Source organism: Anabrus simplex, chromosome 1 (genome assembly GCF_040414725.1).
Source record: "Anabrus simplex isolate iqAnaSimp1 chromosome 1, ASM4041472v1, whole genome shotgun sequence".
Lineage (NCBI taxonomy): Eukaryota > Metazoa > Arthropoda > Insecta > Orthoptera > Tettigoniidae > Anabrus > Anabrus simplex.
In genome coordinates, this window is record NC_090265.1 from 200,954,943 (window position 1) to 200,977,721 (window position 22,779).

Here is a 22,779-nt window from a genome sequence, read left to right on the forward strand (position 1 = left end):
TCAGCATTAGTAAAGTAAGAAATCGGATTTCAGCACTAACATAAACATATAGGTAGCATTATAGTACTAGTCCGCTTCTGTGGTGTAGTGGTTAATGTGTGCCACTCCCGGAGGCCCGGTTTCGATTCCCGGCTCTGCCATGAAAGTTGAAAACAAATAGTACGAGGGCTGGAACGGGGTCTACTCAGCCTCGCGAGGTCAACTGAGTAGAAGGGTTTCGAATCCCACCTCAGCCATCCTCGAAGTGGTTTTTCGTATTTTCCTACTTCTCCTCCAGGCACCTAAGGCCACGGCCGTTTCCTTCCCTCTTCCTTGTCTATCCCTTCCGATCCTCCCATCCTCCAAAGGCCCCTGTTGAGCATAACAGGTGAGGCCTCCTGGGAGAGGTAATGGCCCTCCTCACCAGTTTCATCACCATACTCAAAGTCTCACGTTCCAGGACACTGCCCTGGAAGTGGTAGAGGTGAAATCCCTCGCTGAGTCCGAGAGAAAACCAACCCTGAAGGATAAGCTGATTAAGAAAGAAAGAAAGAAAGAAGGAAAGAAAGAAAGAAAGATCATAGTACTATAGGGCTGTAATCTATCATTCCCAAAAAATATATATATTTATGGTTGGGACAACTGGCCTACCCACTTCCGGGGCCCATGAAAGATAATTAAATATCTTTGTGGAGGGAAAAAGTTAAACATGATAAAGGTAAATATGACTTCATCTAGTTTTCACAAGTCGGGCTGAGTGGTTCAGACTGTTGAGGTGCTGGCCTTCTGACACCAACTTGGCAGGTTCGATCCTGGTTCAGTCCGGTGGTAGTTGAAGGTGCTCAAATACGTCAGCCTCGTGTCGGTAGATTTACTGGCACGTAAAATAACTCCTGCAGGACTAAATTCCTGCACATCGGCGTCTCCGAAAATCGTAGAAGTAGTTAGCGGGGCGTGAAGCCAGTAACATTAATTACATTTGGCTTTTAACAAGCTGAGCATATCAGGAAAGAAAAGTGTCCTGGTGACATTTTAGTCGCTCAATACAGGAATGTCTTTGGGTGCTGTGACTTTAATTTTTTTATTTTGTTGTTGTTTGCTTTACGTCACACCGTCACATATAGGTCTTATGGCGACGATGGGACAGGAAAGGCCTAGGAATGGGAACAAAGCGGCCGTGGCCTTAGGTACAGCCTCAGCATTTGCCTGGTGTGAAAATGGGAAACCACGGAAAACCATCTTCAGGGCTGCCGGCAGTGGTATTCAAAACCCACTATCTCCCGGATGCGAGCTCACAGCTTCGCGCTCCTAACCGCACGGCCAACTCGCGCGGTATTTTTACCCTTCGGTTTATTGACTTGGCTTGTATAACCTAAAACTTAGGCTAAGTTGGATTATATTTTAAACACCTACATCACTATTTTCACCTGTATGCAATTATGTTATTTATTTCATTAATATTATGATAATTATCATAATTGAGCATTGTTAACTTATAAGACTCCAACAGACAAGCATTGATTTTGTGTAGAGTTATACTTTTGTTAAATTCACGTCGTTTCGTTTCATGACGTACACGCCTATTCTTTGTTACATTATAGGGTATTTAGATATAGCCTTAAATTTCTTTACCAATTAAGCTCTTCAATAAAGACATACATAACTGTCCCATGCCAAGATATATTGGTAGAATTAGAGCTGTCAAAATGGTTCATAACCCCTTTGATTTATTATCTTGACATGGATCACCCAAAACATAGGTTAGGTTTGGAGAATACTTTAATAATCAGCATTATTTAATGCACCGTTTATTACTTTCATATTCCAAGATGTAATTGAAGCATTTAAATAAAGCATCATACATTAAAATTTAAAGTTTTACCACTAGAACAGCTGACATGGAAAAGTGATTTGAAAATTCAAACAAATTCATCTTACGTTAAAATCTTCAAAAAAATAAACTGTAGACTTTTCCGATATATCACCAGCATTTCTCCAGCTCGCCAAAATCCATTTCTCCCTAGTTTTAGCGTCTTTGGAACGTTTATAAACAATTTGTTTGGGATGTGCAATAGCACATCGGAACTCTACACCATTTATAAGTTTTCTGCCTCACTGTCTGCGCAGTATTCATTTTAAGTCTAAAATATACCACTGAGATTATTATCCAATGTATAGACCTCGAATTTAACCATACTAGACACTAACGTAAAGTAGAAATACGCGAAGTGTATCCTGCTTCTCACAGCACACTACGTGTTATTTCGTCTGCTAATTCAGTCAACCTGTACGATGACGTCAGGCCAATGAGATCGCGTACTTGCGTGACGTGACAGTTTCGTAGATTTTTATCATGTTTGGAGTTATTATTTGTACATTCTGATCACATTTTTGAATTCTGCATGCAATTTTGTATCAGATTATCATATTTTTAATTAAAACCCCGGATCATGCATGTTCCCTATTGTAACATGCTTGTTACAGCAGAGCTGTTTCGTGAAGGCAGTGAACTGGTTGTCATCGGCTCAACATTATCTTTACCCCAATCACATTTGAAAGCTCTTATATTTGTAAATAGTATATTTTTATGTAATAAATCCCTGATTGTAAAACTTTGAATGCAGCGATGTTTTCTATTATTTCTATTATTATTTTTTTGGTAGGATTTTTCTCTTACCTTGCATCATATCGTATCCCCCTATGTTATCTTTATGCCCTCATATTTTTATACCCAGATACCCTGAATCATGTTCTACTGAGCTGCGGATTGTGGATACGCCTGTAAGGTAAGACATGTGCCGTACATATATCTTCTCTTGGATGTATGGGTCACTATGATGTTCTTAGTTCCAATTCGGCATTTGCCTGACTGGAATCAAAAAACATTATAGGGCACACTAGATAGGTGTTTGGATGTTCCAGTACTAAAATGAACGTCAGCTGTCGGCAGCCAGACTGTATTTCAAGAGATCTCCTAGCTAATACAGTTCTACAGCAGCAATGCTCCAGATGTTTTCAGAGCCAACCTAAAAACACTTAGTACCGATCTTGAGACTCCTTCACCTCAACATGTTTCACCTCAAGAGGTTAAAATGCTAATATATAACTACACTCAACCTCGTAAGACCTATTTATAAGCTGCCTGATAAGCGAGGTACTGAGCTCGGTCTTGAAGGCAAACGAAACAGCTGGGAATATCATCATGCTGAACACGTGCCCTGCAAGTATGTGCAGACTATCTTTATCGACAAGGCCAAAGCTGTATGTTCTACCAGTTTGTAGTTTTGATTTTGATTAGTTACCTTACTTTCAAAATAAAAACCGAACAAAAAATTCAGGTTCAGTCCTGGCTCAGGCCATCAATGTTTAAGGTGTTTCAATTAGAGATATATTGACTAATTCATGAAGGAAATTCTTTCTGACACTTAGCTTGTATTCTCCTACGTCTTTATGTTTTCCCCCGTTTTCCGAACCCTGCTACTTCCTAATATGCAGAAGTCGCACACTGCTTCTAACATAGGCAATACTAATTTCATTCTTGTGTAAGACTCATCTGTTCTGATAGAATTTCATTAAATTCCAATTCTTTGTGTAGTCCTTTCCGATGGAAGGAAGGAAGCCACTTCAATGGATCCGAGACTTTCTGATAACCCTGTAAGTTATACGGTAAATCTCTACGAAGCAGGAATCTGACCTTACATACAACGAGTACCAGTGAGCTTTTAATTCTAACGGTTTAGAGATCGCCTCTGGATTACGTAGCTGATTGAGCACAAGGAGGACCACGACTCAGACAATGCCCGAGATACGTGCATTTATTCCACAGTAACTGTTATCACGACACTCAGAACTTACTAGGTTACGAGCTCTCAGTCGTTCAAGATCAAGTACTTGAACACAGGAACACAACTTTAAAATGTAATAATAATAATAATAATAATAATAATAATAATAATAATAATAATAATAATAATAATAATAATAATAATAATAGTCTCCCCACTGGACTCCCACCAAAAATCATTTCCAGACAACTTAATGAAACTACAGCTCCCCATCTTCACTCACAATATGGCACAAAAGGCTGAAAATTTGAAGACCCGCAACATCGTTAGAACATTCCTGAATGTTCAGTATGGACCATAAATTGTAAAGGCTGCAACGAAGGAAATAATTAAGGCGTATATTGTAAAGTTATATAAATTATGATTGAACTCTATTTCTTATAAGTAAAATATAAAATATCGAAATACGTGCCATATTACCAACTATAAAGTTGTGAAATAAATAATAATAATAATAATAATAATAATAATAATAATAATAATAATAATAATAATTATACGAAGAAGAAGAAGAAGAAGAGGAAAATGGTCGTTTTTATCCAATGGAATACATGCCAAGGAGAGTGGTTAGTTTCCTCTTTTATGCTAATGTAATACAAGGTGCTCCGAAACTTGTGGAAAGTCATCGGGGGCTGTTGGTTCAGTCCAAAATAATACAAATAGGCCTAATCCCTATGACCAAATGCACAACGGTCGATCGTTTAACAGCTACGTCTGCTTTACTAATTCGCTAGAATAAGAAGATAGTTATTTATTATTAAGTTTGGAGTTAGTCATTTCGTTACGAACTTTGTAGTACTTCACCAGCGTTTGGAACAAGTTTGCCTGCAGTGTTCGAACGCGTCCGACAAAAAGTGAGGTGGCATGTTCAGATGTCCATTCGGGCGAATGGTGGACATTGTGAGCACTTCTTGTATTAGAATGCAGTATTCCCGCTCCTACTCCAACATTGTGACAACTGCTGGACATGGGATGTGCCAGGTAAGGCTGTTATCAAAACTTCCCGTACAAAGTTGGAAAGCCTGTAACAGCTAAATGATCCTCTGCAGTACGTTCACAAATACGTCTTGTGTTTCTGGGGCGTAGTGTCCAACCCCACCTCCCCGATTACTTCCCACATGTTTGGGAACATCCTGCTTGTACGTTTATTCCGTATAGAGATGACCAGGATTTCATCCTAAATATTTATTTCTATTAGAGTATATACATAGGACTACGGAAGTATTAAAACGCTCATATGCTGATATATTCACATACAGAGTGTTCTTATAAACGGTTCCATTATTTACAGAAGAGGTAGCACGCAACAAAGGAAGGAAACAAGGTCCTGAAAACATTCGTCGCAAACCCAATGTCCGCTACCACTACCATCAACGATCACCATGTCGTTGATCTACTCTACACAACATGTGCTTGATGTGACCGGCATCCAGTGCAATTCAGCCCTCCACCATACGTCACGTGGAATCACGCATTCGTTTGAAAACCCTTGGCTGTTGACGGATTGCATCGCAGGCATTGAATACGCGTTCCCGTAATGTATCCAGATCATTTATAGGGACTGCATACACCATGGTCTTTACAGGTCCCCGAAGGCTAATATCTCAAGGGTTAAGATCAGGCAAATGGGCAGGCCAAGATATTGGCCCTCCTCAATCAATCCGTCGCTCATGGAAGAACCGAGTTAAGTGAGGCCTAACCCTGCGATGAAAATGGTCCAGTGCCCCATCCTAATAAGATCATAATACAACACGCTAGTAGGTTCACCACCTTGTTTAGGTAGGAACTTATTTTCTTCTTTTGTTGCATACAACCCTCCGTTAATTATTGGAACATCGTGAGCGTTGATAGTAGTGGTAGCTGATCATAACTCCTAAGATATTGTGTTTGCGACCAATGTTCCTTCGTTTGTTGCGTACTGCCTCCTATGTAAATATTGGAACTTTTTTTAAGGACACTATTGTACGTCGTACTGATGTCAAAATGTCATATTCGATGTAAAGTACTTTATATAACTTTAAAATGGAACTATCAGCATATTTCTACAATGCATAAGCAAGGTTATTCTACGTTACCGTCAATTAACTGTTCCGAACAGCCCAACTATTTTTCAGCGGTTAGTCATAATCTTAGGCCCTACTGTTGATTTTGTGGATTGTTCACTCGAGACCATGGGAACACAAGAGAGGCATTGGAAGACCCCAGAACAGATGGCTCGATGACATAAAGCTGTTGGCTGGAACACGCTGGTTCCACGTGGCCCAAGACCGAAGACGATGGAGGCATGTGGAAAAGGCCTATATCAAGCAGTGGATTGAAATAGGCTAGAAAAGAAGAAAAGAAGAAGATAATTATTACAATTTGATTTAGGATATGTTAATTGTTTATGTGCCGGTCCCGTGGGGTCGGGGTAGCGTGCCAGGCCAGGGATTTCCCCCCGCATTTGAGGGCTGGTTCGAGGTGCACTCAGCCTACGTGATTAGAATTGAGGAGCTATCTAACGGTTAGATAGCGGCCCCGGTCTAGAAAGAGAAGACTAACGGCCGATTGGATTCGTCGTGCTGACCACACGACACCTTTTAATCTGCAGGCCTTCGGGATGAGTAGCGGTAGGGCTATAGCACCATGGGGTTATGTTAGGTTAATTCTTTATTCATCCAAATTTCATTGAAAGCTGCCTGTTTCAAACTAAACAGTTATTTGTTAGAGCCGTTGAACCCATGATTCTACGATGAGAAAAAATAAATAAATAAATAATAATTCCAAATATTCATTTCAGCTACAAACAACTTTTTGAGAGTAGCCATGTTTTTATTTCAAGAGCCTCTCTGTCTCGTGGGAACGAACTCTCCGTGACAAGCGAGCGGTGAGCTCGTAAAATGCCGGCATACTTCGGTGGATCTCGAGTAATGAATAATTTGTCAATTTCGAGAAATCCTTCATCACGAGAGATGGTAAATCCAGGAATAAAGGACCTAAATTATTTATAAACCGTATGTGAAGGTAGAATCCCCAGGATAAATATAAATGCAGTTAAGCCTGGAGGAGAGTGCGTCCTGCTCGCGGATTCTGCGACACGTGGCATGGTCAATTTCCTGAAGAAAAAGCCGCGAAACTCCGTGGCAGAAATAATTCATGACGCCCGTTACAAGTATGGAAAATATGAAATTAACACCCTAATGAATTGTAAGTCTGTCCGAAGTTATGGAATAAATTTCAAGAAAATTGGTCCAGTGGATGTGGAATTAGCAAATTGCATAACCGAGCCTAGTGGAGAGAGTGGCGTCCCTCCAAGAGGGTATAAAAGAAACCTCCCTCTGCCTATTTTACACATTAAGTCTGATGGTCTGAACGGCAGAGCCCACGTCAATCGTCTGCAAGAAAGTGCGGGGTTTTGTTCTCAAAGTGCTTTGTTATATATTCGTGTCAATGGTTCAAATAAAATATTAAATGGAAGGTGATAGAAATTTTCCTGAACTGCCGCCGATGAAAACATTGAAGGTTTAGAGATTTGGTTAAAATACGTAGTTTAGTTTCTCTCTGTATTACAATTGTGCGCGTTTGATATTTGTAAAAGGGAAGTCTGGAGGTTACCAGTGAGGTCTGATTTTCTTAACTGTTTGGAACACCTGGTCAGCAGTAGCTTGAACGGAAGCAGGGTCCTGGGAATACTGTGGCAGTGGCCATTGGAGAAGCGTGCTCGTCGCATATTAAATGCGATGAAAGTGCGGTATTTGCGGTGTTAATCGACACCGAGTGTAAAAAGCTATAGCTTAAGTTATATAGATATAAAAAGATGATGTCAAATGTAGCCATGTAAGGCTAAGCATGAGGCCAGCTGGCTAAATGCAGCCAGAAATCCAGGATGACTATGATTACAGGTCTGTGACTATATTTTTATCAATGTTGTAGTTATAATTTATTTGTCCCAATAAATTTTCAGTGCGTTCATCGAATTTATATTCAATAATGATCAGGCGAATGTATTACATTTCTGGTCGTCGTGTAAAACTCTTCAGGGCTGTAAAATTCACGTCGAGAAAATGTAAATGCGAAGTTTAAATGATGTGTTTATATTCTTTGAGATATTGTTCAAATTGAGTAAAATTAGGAAGGTGATAACGATCATGTAGTCGTGGTAAATGTCTTAATTTTGAATATCGTATGAGTTCAGAATTTTTTGTTGAATTAATAATAATAATAATAGTAATAATAATAATAATATTTACTGAGTGATAAAATTTTTCGATGTTAATAGTGTATTTAACAGTTATGTTCAATAAGGTTTGCGTGTGTCTCGAAATCCAGTGAAGTCTGATAAAGTATATATTTATTCATGGGAAGTTAAATTTTGTGACATCGTGTATGTCGGTGATATAGGAAATCACGTAGTGTTGTTGTATTCCTGAGGTCCGAAAGTTGTAGTAAAATATAAATGAAAAAGCTTTTTTATAAAAGTTGTTTGTCACGAGAGGATTGAGGTTTGAAGAGTCTTGAAACAGAAGAAATTGATTGTGCCAGAATGATATGTTGAGATAAGAGTTGTATAGGTGTTGAAGGCGGAGGAAGCCTGTATTTCATGTGTAATACTGCCGGGAGAGGCGATGAGGATGAATTTTTGTAACAGGCTATATTTGCTGATGGCAAAGAAATTTGAGACAGGCTGCGTATTAAATGTGATAATTCTGAGGCAGGCTGTCGTATATTCTGCTTACAATCCGGGACAGCTGACCGAGTGAAGGTTGGTTCGAGTTGAGTATTGTGTGATGCACAGTGAGATTTCAAGTTAAGATCCCCAGTGAAAAATACAATTTCTGTTGAGGATGGTAGATCTAGGCAGTTAAATCCAAGTGACTAGTTTACGTAAAGTCAGCATAATGAATATTATAGTATACGACCTCAAGGGTAGAAGAGTATTCTGAATACACGGTTGGTGTTATTTGACTGTAATGACAAATTTCCACTCAGAAAATTTCATAAATTACGAGATGATAATTTATCATTAAATCGGAAACATTGTGGGATGAGATATTGGACATTATTAAAGCGATAGTTTGGCTGTGTAGATTCAATGAATTTCGCTTCACTGGATAGTTAGTGGATATGGATATTTGGAATAGTGAGAAGGTAGGCGATTTGAGGGCCTCACCCTAGAATTATAGTGTGGATTTTTGCGGTGGTGATGATTGCTATTTTGGCGATATTCACGTAATGTTAGACGTGTGTTGAAAGTCATTATCATTTTTCCAAACTTCATCGCGCAGGTCGAAATCGTGTTTGAGTTGTGGATTGCTTGCCACGCGTTATTTATTTTCAATTTCACGTTTTATTAACGAGATAGGGACTTAGTTGCATTTCCCGACTTGCGTTCATTCTGTGGCAAGATTTGTTTCAATGTGTGCTATTAGTTTCGACAAGGTTTACAGCTAAAATATCTAAGAGTGTTTTTGAAGTTACGATTTCGCCTGACATTCTAGAGGAAGCGTAGACAACCCAATTTCCGATCGACAATAGATTTAGGACGTCACATGTTATTACTGATGATGAGACGTCCCATTCTACGCTCAACGATAGGTTTAGGAAGGTGTATGTATGTACATAGAGGTTAGTGTTAGGGTGTGTATACACTAGGTAGGCCCGACGATAGTTTTAGGGTGTCGGCTGTATATACTCAAGTCTTAGATTAGGTGTTTTGGCGAAGTGACTTGAGCGATGGTAGTGTCTGCAGTAGTGTATGCAATGCGAAGAGTGTTAGCTAAGTAATATTGAGGCCATGTTTTGCGCACAGCCCTTACCAGCTGGAAGGTGTTTACCTAAGATTATGGAACCACTAGTGGCATGAACGTGAGGGTTGTCCAATATTGGGTACTGAGCTAACGGTCATTGAATATTTATTGCAGTGTGCCACGCGCGTTTGAGTTCATTGAACTTCAGTATTTTATTTTATTTACGCACTTATTTGTTTTGTCGTTCTGACGTCCGATTGCTTTGCGAGTGTGCGTGTTGACACTTAGTTTATTTATGTGAGACTTGAGTTACGAATGCGGGTTCGATTCGTCAGCCGGGAATATATTTTATTTTCAATTTATTTTGTTCTTTCATTTATATACGTAGTTGATTGTGGTCGATCAATAACTTTGTAGCTAGTTTGTTGCGACAAACAATAAGTAGGTGGATCTGTAATGGTAGTCGTTGTTTTAAAGGAAAGAACTCTTTTATTTTTATTTTATTTTACCACGTGGACTTGTAATTTTATTAAGCGTAACGTAACCATTTATAACCTGAAAGTTGGGTTTGTAATAATATTTTCCAAGTGATTTACCACTTTTCATTTAACTTCAGTGTTTGGCATTTCTTCTAAATGCGTGATGAATAAGTGTTTTCTGCATTTCGCAGTTTTTGTTCCTTCAGAACACCATGCTTTCCAGTAATATTTTGCAACCTATCCAAAGCAATTGATAGTCAATTTGTTTGGAATATGGGTCCATTCGACGGGTGTTTTCATATCCGACAGGGTATTTGACTGGTGGATAACCTTAATTAAGAGTAAATCTGGAACTCTATTTGTTGAAGGTCAGATTTTCCACGGATCTTGTGGATTAATTCTCAGTTATCGTTTGGATCAATAAGTTCCCGATTTTCAGCTTACTTTCCATTTTTCTAGTTTTCGCTGTCCACTAATCTGTGATATTTCTACTTTTCTCCGAAGAAATTTCTTCATACTGTAACCAATAAAACTAACGCCATGCAATGTGACTGCGTTTGAAACATTAAATAATTAATTATTTTCTTGATCAAGGATTTTATATGAATAAATTTTTGTGTATTAATTGATTCAATAAAAGCTAGTAAGCACATCTCTGCTCCTCATTTCAAGCAGTTAGGCTCTCTTCTGAACCCCATCGTTCGGTAAAGATCGTGACCGAATTATTCCCGCTACGACCCCAAGATTTAAGAGTTCGATATTGCTCTACTGGAGCAGCTGTGGCCGACCAACCATGGAATGGTAAGTCAAGGGTTCACCGCGGTTATGAATAGAACAAACCTTTACCTTCTCCTTTATCAAGGACTTCCGTAGTCTGTTCGGAGATGGCTTTGGATTTATTTATTATCATTGTTCTGCGTGTGACAGTGCAGTGCTAAATTCAGATAGTATAATATGATTTATTTTGTCGTGACAGAATGGCTTTCTTTACACATTCTTAAATTTTATTGATATCCACGAAGTGATTAGTGAATGAGCGGAAGTTTTGAATAAAAAGATAAGCTATCTACATGGAACGTACTTCTCATGGAACATTACGTTCAAGACATAAAGCAGAATTCTTCATTCTAGAGTGAGATTTCATTAAAGTTTGTAACATTAGACACGGAAATGTGTTCCAGGAGGCGAAGGGAGCGCGGTAGCGCATTTAGTTCACTCGGTGTAGAATACCTTACGAGGCTTACGTTGGAAGCTAAGTCATTATAATCATCATTATAATAGCAGTCGTGTGGTGTGCTCTGTTACACGTGATGTGCTGTCTCCTTCTCTCCGTCTTATGAATTATGTAGCGCATAAGGCATCATGACAAATAACGAAGCACAAGACGGTACGGTACACTCGTCTCCGCTCCAAACAGGTGGCACCGTATTGAATTACTTGCGAGAGTCACATTCCTACAGTGGATATAATTCTGTCTAAAACGACCAACTGAGTTTAAATTGCTAGCTTTCTTCCTAACTTTCACCGCTGCTACTTGATAATCTGAGCCTGCATATCCTTCTCTTCTTGTCAGAATCTATATATTTATATACTCGTAACATAAGAGTTTTGTCTGTACGGTGCCCAGAATTAAAAAAGGAATGTCATGTCCACAGTAACAAGGAAATGCATTTTTAAAAATTTTTCGTCATATCTGTCTGTCTGTCTGTCTGTCTGTCTATGTGTACGCGCGTCACTAGAAAATGGCTGAAGAGAATTAAATGAAAATCGGTATGTAAAGTCGAGAAATAAGACACTACAATTTAAGCTATGAATAATTTTATTCACGCTGAGTGAAATGGTAGTTTAGGGGAAGGATTAAAAAAAATTTCGCAAATATTTATGTCATTAGTAGTATTAAATAAAGTTATGTAGAATTAAATTTCCAATCATTTACGCCTTATGCATTATTTATTATCCTGGCTATGATAACAGACATGGTCTATTCATAAACATATATTTTTGTTGCTAAGTCCGTATCAGTACCGAACTACGAGAAAATGGGCAGGCAGAATTTAAAGAAAATCGGTGTGTAGAGTCAGGGAATAAGGCACTGCAGTTTAGGCTATAAATAATTTTATCCATGCTGAATTGAATGGCAGTTTAGGGGAAGGAGCCTAAAATTTAATTTTAAATACCTATTTGGGTAGTAAAATAACTAATGATGGCAGAAGTAAGGAGGACATAACATGCCGACTAGCACAAGCAAAGAAGGTCTTTCTTAAGAAGAGAAATTTGCTCTCTTCGAACACTGATGTAGGAATTAAAAAAGATGTATTTGAAGACTTCGTCTGGAGCGTGGCATTGTACAGAAGTGAATCATGGACGATAACTAGCTCAGAAAGGAGGAGAATATTACCATTTGAAATGTGGTGTTACAGAATGTTTGCTTTTTGCTTTACGCCACGCCGACGCAGATAGGTCTTATGTCGACGTTGGGATAGGAAAGGCCTATGAATGGGAAGGAAGCTGCCGTGGTCTTAATTAAGATACAGCCCCAGCAATTTCCTGGTGTGAAAATGGAAAACCATTGAAAACCTTCTTCAGGGCTGCCAACAGTGGGGTTCGTACCCACTATCTCCCGATTACTGGATAGATACTGGCCGCAATTAAGCGACTGCAGCTTTCGAGCTTGGTCAGAAGAATGCTGAAGGTGAGATGGATAGATCGAATCATAAATGAAGAGATACTGAATCGAACTGGCGAGAGGAGATCGATTTTGATAAATTTGACCAGGGGAAGAGATAGAACGATAGGACATATCATAAGACACCCAGGACTTGTGCAGCTGGTTATTGAAGGAAGCGTAGGTGATAAGAATGGTAGGGGTAGATCAAGACATGAATATGACAAGCAGGATGCACCAGTTACGTCGAAACGAAAAGCTTAGCACAGGAAAGGGTGGCAAGTAGAGCTGCGTCAAACCAGTCTATGGACTGATAACCCAAATAACAACAACGGATCCTATCGACGAGTACTGCGGTGATCGGACGAGAACCGGTGTATTCAACATGGTATGGCCGTTGGCAAGAAGTACTACTACTACATAAAAATTATTATAGGATACAGTTTACGATAATTTATGTCTTATGCAGTTTTTTTTTTTTCGCTATCTGTTTTACGTCGCACCGACACAGATAGGTCTTATGGCGACGATGGCATAGGAAAGGCCTAGGAATGGGAAGGAAGCGGCCGTGGCCTTAATTAAGGGTTCGAACCCAATATCTTCCGGATGCAAGCTTACAGCTGCGCGCTCCTAACCGCAAGGCCAACTCCCCCAGTTTATACATTTTTCTTTTTTTGCTGTTGGTTCTACGTCGCACCGACACCGATAGGATTTATGACGACGATGGGAGAGGAAAGGTCTAGGACTGGGAAGGAAGCGGCAGTGGCCTTAATTGAGGTACAGCCCTAGCATTTGCCTGGTGTGAAAATGGGAAACCAAGCAAAACCATCTTCAGAGCTGCCGACAGTGGGGTTCGATCCCAATATCTCCCGGCTGAAAACTCGCAGCTGCGCGCTCCTAACCGCACGGCCAACTCGCCCGGTTTATGCGTTGTTGTTTTGTTTTGTTTTTGTTTTTTTGTTTTTTTGCTATTGGCTTTACGTCGCACCTACACAGACTGGTCTTATGGCGACGATGGGACAGGAAAGGACCAGGACTGGGAAGGAAGTGGCAGTGGCCTTAATTAAGATACAGCCCCAGCATTTGCCTGGTGTGAAAACAGTTTAAACGTAGTGACAATGAAAATAGAATTAATGAATTTCGTCTTTTGTTGCTCAGTCCATATCAACGCCGAGCATTGCTGACACGGAAATTTTGTTCAATCGTGTTGACTGGCGATGTTTTCATGATTGGCTTAAGATTTAAAACCGCGTAGTCATCGATGTGTATTGAATTGTGAAGATGGCATTCAAAAAATTGAAAATATAGTGAAGGAACGAGCCTCCGTGGCTCAGACGGCAACGCGCCGGCCTCTTACCGCTGGATATCGTGGTTCAAATCCTGGTTAGTCCCTGTGAGATTTGTGGTGGACAAAGCGGAGGCGGGACAGGTTTTTCTCCGGATACTCAGATTTTCCCTGTCACATTTCATTCCAGCAACACTCTCCAGTACCATTTCATTTCATCTGTAATTCATTAATTATTGCCCCAGAGGAGTGCGACAGGCTTCGGCAGCCGGCACATTTCTTATCCTCGCCGCTAGATCGGGGCTTCTTTTATTCTATTCCTGACCCGGTCAAATGGCTGGGAACAGGTTGTGGAGTTTCATTTTTCAATTCAGTGAAGGAATTATCACTTGAAGAATAAGATAAGAGAGGTAAGGTAAGGGTGTATTCTGCCCGAAGGCATGTTCGAAACTCCGCAGAGGTGTGCCTGAGACGGAGTACGGTAGGGTGGCCAGTTCCTTGCCGCTCCTGCATTCCCTTACCTCCCACCAACAGCGCGTGGCAACCCATCCAAATCTTGACCACGCCCAATGTTGCTTAACTTTGTAGATCTCACGGGATCAGGTGTTTCAACACGGGTACGGCCGTTGGTGTATAGGGGAGAGTCGTGAAAAAAAAAGGACTTCCTTTTGGTTAGATTCCCTAACATCACAGAGTCGGAAGAAAATGAATGTGAAGGCGTAAAATATATAAACCATTGTCTGTCGTAAGGAGCTTCGTCTCTTCTGCTGCCACGCATCTGCGATAGATGGGACTGCTGCTGTGTCCCGAGTAAAACAGTCTGCCTTGCACATGCTATATGATTGCCCCGTCAACGACGGCACTACAGCTAGTCCTCAATATGAAAAACATGATATCTATTCTGTTGTGTGTGTGTGTGTGTGTGTGTGTGTGTGTGTGTGTGTGTGTTGCCAATTCTCCCGTAAGCCTACTTCCCGAGAGCTCCCGTATTAACAGTTCCTGCCACATTAAGGCCTGATATTGCAGCTGATCTTATAGCCGAGGTGGTAAAGGTCGTGTATTCAATCCCCCGTCACACAGTCGAAAACTTTAGAAACGAGATTTCGGCTACTGGGAAGGCACGTAGCCCTGGCATTCATTCTGCCCAACCGAAAATGATTACCAGGTTAATTTCTTGCGGAGCATAAGGCTAACCACTCTATCTCACTTAGTCCCGAAATTATTAACAGTGGAAGCCTTTACTTTCTTCTCTCCGAAAGCCTTCATGGCATATTCGAGGACGGATTTCCTTTTGTTTTTCCAGATGGTCTTTCTATCATTATTGTTGAGTAAATGTAGTTTGCGTTCGTCCATAAAAATACATTTCCAACCACTGTAAAATAGTTTATTCCTTAAATTAAAGACTTTTCTGGTGTATAAGAAGTGTTATCATGTAGGTTATGTGTGTTTTGGTTTGGTTGATGTAACCTTTATAAGTGGAGTCCATATCCCGAAGGATGGTTAGATCTTCAACAGTCCACTATCAATAGTCATATATAGCCAAGGTGTCAAATGAAGAGTCTTGTTGCTTTCCTCGCCGAGACAAAGGGTACTATTGCATATCAGTCTGTCAAGCTCACTGAAATGTTTACACCAACCGATTTTATAACCAGCACCTTCAAATAATTCATCACAGTGACAGAATGCATAAGCTATAATGAAAGCCAAAAGTAAGACTGAAATAAATCTATAAAAGCAACAAACTTACTTTAGTTCATATCATAAGATTCAGTGCAATATAACCACTGTATCTCAGCAGAGACGGATCGCCCGCTATTGGCTTTACGTCGCACCGACACAGATAGGTCTTATGGCGACGATGGGACAGGAAAGGGCTAGGACTGGGAAGGAAGCGGCCGTGGCCTTAATTAAGGTACAGCCCCAGCATTTGCCTGGTGTGAAAATGGGAAACCACGGAAAACCATCTTCAGGGCTGCCGACAGTGGGGTTCGAACCCGCTATCTCCCGAATACTGGATACTGGCCGCACTTAAGCGACTGCAGCTATCGAGCTCGGTCAGAGACGGATCTGAACTTGAAGTATATTTAGATATATTTCCCGAAGACGCTAGTTCCTAAGGTGACAAAATTACCATGAAACCTATCAACATCTCAGTATAGACAGATCAAATATTTCCAGCATGAATCAATATCGTATTCCATGAAATAAATAAATAATACTTCAAATAGACCTTAATTTTCGTTGAAATAATGTACGTTGAAAATTAAATATATATTAAAGAAAGAGTTTATTGTCCAGGTTTAAAAAAAAATACTGCTTACTGTTCTATATATTGTTCTTATCATGCTTACCAAATATGAATAAAATTACTTTTAGGTATTGGTGATTGAAAAAGTTCTTTTACCTTGCGAATGTACAGGGTACAAAGGAGGTCATTCAATTCATAATAAGTGAAGTTGCGAAATGTGATTAAATGACTTGAATACTCGTTTGATCAAGCTATTTATAAGTGCCCTAGGAATTATGGAACAACACCAAAACTCGTTGCCTTTGCTGGGAAGCGAATCTCTGGCTTTCCAGTCAGTAACATTATTCTTTTCCTGAGCAGATTCTACCTGAAGAGTGGATTGCTTCTAGAATGTAAGGTAGTGTTCGAATGTATAGTGGAGGTACGTGCTAGTTGCTTTACGTCACACCGACACAGATAGGTCTTATGGCGACGATGGGGCTGGGATGGGCTAGGAGTGGGAAGGAAGCGGCCGTGGCCTTAATTAAGGTACAGCCCCAGCATTTGCCTGATGTGAAAATGGGAAACTACGGAAAACCAGTTTCAGGGCTGCCGACAGTGAAGTTCGAACCTACTATCTCCCGAATACTGGATACTGGCCGCACTTAAGCGACGTGGATGTACGTACTGTGTGTACGTTACAGAAAAGTGTACAGCATTCTCACTCTCAGAACCGTTGGAATTAACCAATTAACCAACGACTTCAGGGAGCATCTGAATGAATGAATGAATGAAAACCTACAACCTGTTTTCCAGTCATTGCCCGGGTCAGGGATGTAATGAATGAAGCAGATATAGGCTATTAGTACGATGGGGTCGCTGGAATGAAAGATGACAGGGAAAACCGGAGTACCCGGAGATAAACCTGTCCCGCCTCCGCTTTGTCCAGCACAAATCTCACATGGAGTGACCGGGATTTGAACCACGCTATCCAGCGGTGAGAGGCCAACGCGCTGCCATCTGAGCCACGGAGTCAGGGAGCATCTATCCCGTTATATTCAGAACAGTAGGATAAAGACTATTCGACTTCACCAACAAGATATACCAAAATGGAATTATTAAAATTTATTGACGTTTTACTAAAAACGCTTATACAAATAAATTTGCCTCCAATAGAATCATCATGTAAATTCTCGAAATGTGTACCAACTGGCCGACATCGACTTCTTAGTCAGGATCAATATGAAGATCAACGTCCTAGCAAATACTGCAGCATGTGAGGATGTGAAGCTCACATTAGGAAAAAGGAGTAAAAAGGCAGTGACCATAGGTCCAGACCTTTATTTTTACACCTACTCCAAATACGAGCGAATGGAATGACCCAAATTTTGCACTGAGGCATGTGTTTACTAGGACTGCAGTCTACGGGTTTCGCTAGAGAATTTGTAATCAGAAATCGATTCAATGCTTCTGTACACTATATGAAGCCAACAGCACCATTATTTATGTGCCAAGATAAGACAAACTGCCTAACATTTTATGAAAATGATAGGAACATCACGTGATCATTCAATATTTTGTACATTTATTCTGTGCACAGTGTGCTTTAGAAATTATAAAATCTACTTCTGTAATATTAGAAAGCTTCTTTACTTATTTCTCACAAATATAATGGGATATTTTCTATGCAGACTTTTAGAATGTATGCACCTTTATGGAAAAAATACATCTACACCAAAATATTGATTTTTGAATCTTTTTCAATTGAGGTACTACGAGGAGTTTAGTTTTTATATTATAAAGTGCACAGTTAATAAATACGTTTTTAACACGTTTCTGAACATTCCAGCAGAACTTATGAAAAAGTGACATCTTTACTTTGGACTACTAATATTTTAATTCAAATTGCCACCCACTCTTTTCATTACAAGCAATTTCTAAACGTAGCCCTATTAAAGCTGTTCTTCTACGTAACGCCCATAACTGAATATATTCTTGGATATTGATGCTAGTGAATTAATGAGACATGAAAATCTATTTAATAAATGCAGTTCAAATTTTCAGTTTTAACGGCACCCTCTATTCTGATTGCCTTCCAGTACAACAACAATCGTTTAATGAACTAAGTTTTATACCCCTCAATCCGCGAAAAGTTTTCGACCAAGAAACTCTCTGCTGCGGAGAAGGCTGATGACCTCTCAGGACACACGACACTCATTTCCTGGTCCGTGGAATCCGGCTCCAGCTTGACCGTGACTTGCTGGTCCTCGTAAGACATTCATCTTCCTGACGCCGACGTTCTGTGACGAAACTCTGCTACTTCCCAACTACTACCCAATGGCTCAAATTCTGAACCTGTGGATGATATAACAAATACAGAGGTTTCATTATAAATTCCTATAAAGTCATCTTTACGAAGAAAAATTCACGAACAAGTCAAAACACTGGGGTAGACAGATCAAGGTATAATATCTCTCGGTAAGAGCCAAAAGTTATTTTATAGACGTTTTATAGAATGGTTCATTTTTACAATATTTTCTGTAATAAATTAGGGGTAGTGAACAATTGCATAATATACATAACATTCTACGATATGGACATAAGAGTATGTCTTCATAGTGGAATAAAGGCCAAAAATATATTAAATAAACTCACACATAGACTAAATGTAGTAGAATCTAGAGGAATGGTGCATGTGATGAAATAAATTTCTGATTTGGAAATGAAATATTAAAGGAATAACTTGCTATCCTAAGCAAGAATAGCTTTCTCTTAGGGAATAATATTTAAGTAGATAGAACAAAGACTTTTGAAGGGGTTTGGATAGAGGGTGGAAACAAAACCCGTGTAATAATAGAAACAGAACAGAAACCTTTGCAATATTACGTTCAAAATGTTTTAAACAAGGGAGGGAAATCGACCTTCACAGTGGCTTAAAGTCCGATAAAGGACGTATGGATGGGAAAGTGGTAGGATTGGTAAGGCAGCTGCTCTGAAATTAATTAAGGTACAGCCCTAGTAGAATATTTGTATGGTGTGCATAGAGCAAACCACGGAATAACATTTTTAGGGCTGTCGACAGTGGGATTCGAACCCATCATCTCACAGTATTCTTAATCAAGTTGGAATGAGGGTAAAGTTTCACGAAGATGGTGCTGCACGTCCTGAGAAGAGAAACTTGTTCTACTACGACTGCGGATGTTCTAGCAATTAGTCCAGTCAGAGAACGCAAAGCAACGCCTTCGTGAAACATAAATATTCCCTGCACTTTGCCTTTTTTTTACATGACAAAAACCCAAAAGACATCATGTCAATCAAGAACTATTTTTGCATATTTTGTTTTGTCTTCTGCCTTGAATGTAGCGTTTTCAACTTGGTAACATTTTCATTCACCCCCCTCTTCCCCCTCCCCTTGTCTTATCATTTTGCCCTGTGCTTCATTTTTGGGGTTAAGTTCTTTTATGACGTGACGTCAGGCACTCAAAATGAACAATCATTTTGCATCTCCGAGGCTTTTATGTCAGGCTCCATTTTACCTTATTTTGTCTTTTCACTGCGTACAATTTACGTAATGTTTTATCGAAAGTCGTGATTTTTACTCTTGGTGAAAAGGAGGTCTTGCGTGCTTGGTAATATTTGTTCTAGAAACACGTTGTGGAGTAATTTCTCCTTACGAGCTTCTTGTAACGAAGTAATATACTTTTTCACAAGAGTGTTCATCGTTTGAGTTCCAAATATTTATCCTGCACCGCGAGAAAGAGAAGCCTTGTGCGTGTATATTCTGGAGTGATGATGATTAAAATTTTGCTCAAATTAGCATACACATTCTGGGAATCTTCCCCGACTTTCATAAGTGCAGACTATCAGCACGTGTACATAGAGTCGATTGAAAATTATAGCATCATACGCTAAATAACTGCCTGCTGTCATTTTTTGATGGATACAGTACTTTTGCATCCATCTCTTGGCACAGGCCAGAGTAAAGTGCAGCTTCCACCGAAGTCCCAGTCAACATCCATGGCTGTGACAATATGAAAGTTGCTGGGGTATGGATAGTGCTGAGTAAATGACATTCAGAGCATGACTAGAACATCTGAGTGTTATGAAAGGTGCTGCTCATAGATTCAGTCGTGCTGCAATAGTACTTTCTGACCCAGTGAGGAAAGCAATGGGAAACTACCTCACTCCTCATCTTGCCTAGTACTCCTCATTTTGGTGCTGCCATTGGTTTTTGGGTTTTCCTTATAACCTCATAACCTTTGGTGGTGCTATTTGAGGATCCAACCAGCCTCTGGGCTGATGACCTAACAGACAGACGCTAAATAAATTAATAATTACTGTCAGATGTACTGACGTTTTTATCCCTTCACTAATCCTTAATGTTGTTATTCCCTTTTTTCTTTGTGGGCATTCATTTTGTTTCGTTTCGATTATTAACCTTCATGTTCAAGCCCATTGGCTAAGGTTTCCATTTAAACATGATACCCTTGTACTTTTTCCTGTAATTCTTTTTCTTTATATTTTACTTCATTAAACCTGTGTTGTTTCCTTTACCTCGCCTTTGGATTCATATCAAATAATTTGTTTATCCCGTACATGATAGGATTGACGGGTGTAAATCCAAACCGTTCCGTGTTTACCTTGACCAAACGAACGATGTTCAGTGTTCCTGTCCTGTACCTCATTAATTCACATGAAAATGGCAGAACGGCATTTGATGAAAGTTGTATTCACGTTGAGTAAAATGTTAGTTTAGAGGAAGGTATAAAATGTAATTCTCTCTAATAGCCTATGTATGATATTAGTGGTCCTATCAATAAATACTACATAACAAAATTTACACATAATATAATTTTCTATCATTTATGTCTGGTACAATCAGCTATGATAACAGAGTTCTTCATGACTTTAGACTTTTGTTGCTTATTCCATATTAGCGCCGAGCCAAGAGAAAATAGGTGAGAAGAATTGACTGAAAATCGGTAAGTGAAATCGGGAAATAAGGTACTACACTCTAGGCTATAAATAATTTTATTTACCATAGTTCCTATACATAAATACTAGCAAAAGCTATAGACAATATAATTTCCAATCATTTATGTTGTGTACAGTTTTACCGTACCGGCTATGATAAGAGAGATATTCATTAATTTAGACTTTTGTTGCGTAGTCCATATCAATGCCGAGCCATGAGAAAAAGAGTGAACAGAATTTAATGAATGTCGGTCGGTAAAGTCGGGCAATAAAGCACTACACCCTAGGCCAGGGATGGCGAACCTATGCCACGCGTGTCACTATGTGACACGCGAACACAATTTCGGTGGCAAACCACATGCACATATTAACGTTCTTATGCACGTCTTGTTCTATAGACTATACTTATCTCATGCATCGTATAGTCAGAATGTTTCAAGTTTAAGATATAAGTACCGAAAATCTAAATTCAGGTTCCATTCGGACGTGCATTATGGCAACACTGATAGATATAAATGTCAGATGCAGCCGGTGAGGCATTCACTCAACCACGTCCGTCAATTAGTGAAGTTAAGTGAGTGCGTGATTGTGTAAATGTTCATTACTTTGAAATTTGTAAGAGAAATAGTTGTCAAAAGATTATCCAATTTTGAGATTTGGAAAAACTATGGCATTTTATTTCAAAGCCTCATATTGCACACACAAGTGATATGAAGGTCAATTTTTGAGTGGTTAGATATTGACAGTTTAGAAATGGAGTTGACTGAATTTCAAGAAAGCAGTACATGGGGAAAAAATTCGTACAACTTGGTAAAGCATTGGTGAAAATCGAGTGCGATGGTGAATACTCTCTCCACAAACCGGAGAACTTGATGCTTGAACAGAGGAACAGCCTCGGCCATGAAGAAACTTGCTTCAGCGCTACTTACACTATTTTCTACAATGAACGCCAACAGTTAGAAACCGTCTTGCTTCAGATCTAAGTAGTTCTTGCTTGTTATTGAAGACAAGAAGTTATGAACCTAACATAAATGACATGGCTACTAAGATTCAGCAACAAGTTCCACACTGAAGTTGAGAACGATATTTCACTTAATGTCCTTTAGCAATATTAGAATTGTAATTTCTATATCAAATAATACTTAATAAAGAAGTGTGTTACATTGGGCACTTAATATACCTTTTTAAATAAATTATGTTAGATATTTTAAATCTTACATATTTAAAAATGTATTTCTGCGGTATTGACAAAATACGACCACGGAACGTGCAATCAAAAGTAATATTTTACTATATATATGTAATAATGTACCCTATAGGGCACATTAATACTGCAGGATGGTACCTACCTGTTCTTCTGTTCTTGCATACGGGCACCAGCTCAGCTACAATCGGCAGAAAGGGTCGTTAATTTGGGTTCATATGACGAGAGGATCATGGGGAACTCAATACTACATTAAACTACGAAATGAGGAACACAAACGCACCTACTGACATTTTGAGCACAAGTTGTGTATTCTTAACTCAACATTTCTTTTCCTTTATATTACAATTTATTGCACCAATCGTGCTAAAATGGATGCCCAACAGGCTCATATC